Genomic DNA, 2,614 nt, shown 5'->3' on the forward strand with positions numbered 1-2,614 from the left:
CAAATTCCTGGAAGGATTCTTGACTCATGGTGAACTAGAATGCCACATATAACGCCATTTAAAGGCTTATGAATTGCCATACATCATAAGACCCCAATCACAGCTACACAACGTTTTAAATAGTTGCTTTTGGGAGACTAAGGGAGTCATTTTCCAATTGAAACTTCCAAGGCAAGCAAGAGGGACTGTAGAGTCCAGATCTAAGACTGATAGTCAAGGGAAACAAACCACAAGGACAATCATTAAGGGTGCAAAAGTAGCATCCAAAACCCAAGGAAACCATAACCTCAAGACTACACTGACCATAGGCTCAAAGATTTTAATTTGGAAAGTCAACATTAGTTTCAAAGTGTTATGTTGTAGTTCTTGTGCTAAGTTTTGCATAAATATGAAATTGCACAAAAATTGATTGAAAAGTTTGATTGAGCATCCATGACATGATTAAAAAATACATTGAATTCATTTTCTTTTCTTGAGAAAGAATTGAAATTTTGTTTGTGCACTATCCATAGCTACTTATATTTGGCAAGAAAGAGATTGTTTGTTATGATAAGAAGCATGTATACATGTTAAGTCATCCAAAAAGGGGGGAAGAATCAACCAAAAACAAAACAAGAAAATGGAACTTAGAGTTCATAGGAGAATTGAATCGCGACAATATTAGCCAAGGGGGAAAAGGTGACAAAACAAACCCACGGAGTACATAAGTCAAGTGAACCCTCATGAGAGACAAGTGCCTAAATGAAGTGTCTTTCAATGGAAAATCTATTGCTCTACCAAACCTCATTAGCATCATTTAAATCTTAGTTGCATAAGAACAAAAAGTGACCCTGTCAGCATCAGGAACAAATACTAGTGACCTAGGGATTGCCACTCCGACACTCGAGAGTTTCTAGCTAAAATCCAACAACTCCTAGAACAATGTGAGAAAAAGGCATGAGTAGTGCAGGTAGATAGAACTAGCACATGAAATCATCACTAAGATAGAGGAAGAAAGAAGGTAGGGAAGGACTTGTCGTAGCAAGTCACAAGATTCACACAAGATCAATAGGTCAGTAGGTAAAGGAAAGAGGTTAAGCTTAATCAAATGCAATGCATCTTGGCATTTGGAGGGCACCTAGATCGGGGGTTGCAAGGAGACACACTAGCTAGGGTTCTTGAAGAGGTAATTCATATGTACTAAACAAGAGAAATGCCAAAGCTCTACAGCTTGCTATCAACCTTACCATCCATAGTGAGAGACCCACAATCCAAAGTGAGCAACCTCTCATGGCACGAATTTAGGATGCTTTGTGACGACCCATAAGATTGCATGTCAAATGCATCCATTATGGTGACAATCATCTTTCTTTAGAGCATACGGGTCCACGACCATGTACCTGCACAATATATTAGAAGAATGGGCCATGAGTCCATGCATTGCCGCCTACTGAGAAGGCTGTCATATCCTCAACCTTATCCACCACTATATTATTTGTTGAATAGGCAGCTTGACCATGGAAGAGGATTGTCACTTGCATTTTCTACACCAAACAACTAACAACCCATAGCCTCTAGGGCTAACATCAACATGACATGAATACTAAGATCACCTGGACCCATAGTCATGCACTATGCAAGTGGATGCACTAGCACACTTCATGGAAGAACCAACAAAAGAGGAACCATATGTAAATCCCTATGCCACTTATGATAAAGAAGTATATCCTATTTTCATAGATTTTTTAGAAGTTCCAGTCATGGCCTTAGGTAGGGAATGGGGAGAGGTATGGGAGGAGACCCAAAACAAGAACTGTTGACTTGTTGGATATATGGCTCCACCCTAGGCATATATCATCTAGATGGCTAGAAAGGGAACAAGAAAAAAAGGACAAGGAAAATTTGAGGTGTTCAAAGTGCAGTATCACCCACATATACATTAATTGCTCGTGGCAAAAACCCTCCACTAGATCAAAAATCATATCATCTATGCCACTTGGGCTCTTCAATGTCAAAACACCTAATGATGAGGCCACACTAATCCTAGTAATTGCCATGAGACTAGAGCTCAACCTAAACATGTTGACATTGTAGTGTTGGGACCCAACAATTTGGATGCCTTGTCTATAGGCAAAAAGAACTGAATGAAAAGGAAAAAGAGAACAGAAGCAAAACTAACCCTTAAGACTGATAGTGCCATGACCTTGACAAAAGGGCAACAAGCTCTTGATGTTGAAGCCAAGACGTTGGCTCCCAAAATGAATGCAAGAGGGAGTACTAAAGTGGGGAAATACCCAAATCCCAAGCGACAATCGGATGCCATTGATAAAGTGAAAAGCTAGGTGGAAGAGGCCTAAGTGCAGCTCCAGGGCAATGAGTTGATCATGAACGAAGGGCTGCAAAACGCGTCGACAATGAGTCGACCTGCTTCTCCTACCTACATAGGAGTAGAGGAAAACCGCTGTCCCAACACAACTCCTCCCATGCAAGTAGGGTTAGGGCTCAATGTTAACCACAAAATGACCACTAGAAGCAAGACATCAACAAGTGTGCACATGAGAGATGAGATGGTGGCTTGCTAGTTGCTCTGACACCATCATCAATGTCCCTAAAGTTAGGAGTGATATTGAAGCAA

The sequence above is a fragment of the Lygodium microphyllum genome, unplaced genomic scaffold (assembly GCF_053477565.2).
Source record: "Lygodium microphyllum isolate KBCC unplaced genomic scaffold, Lygodium_microphyllum_v1.1.10 scaffold_34, whole genome shotgun sequence".
Taxonomy (NCBI): Eukaryota; Viridiplantae; Streptophyta; class Polypodiopsida; order Schizaeales; family Lygodiaceae; genus Lygodium; species Lygodium microphyllum.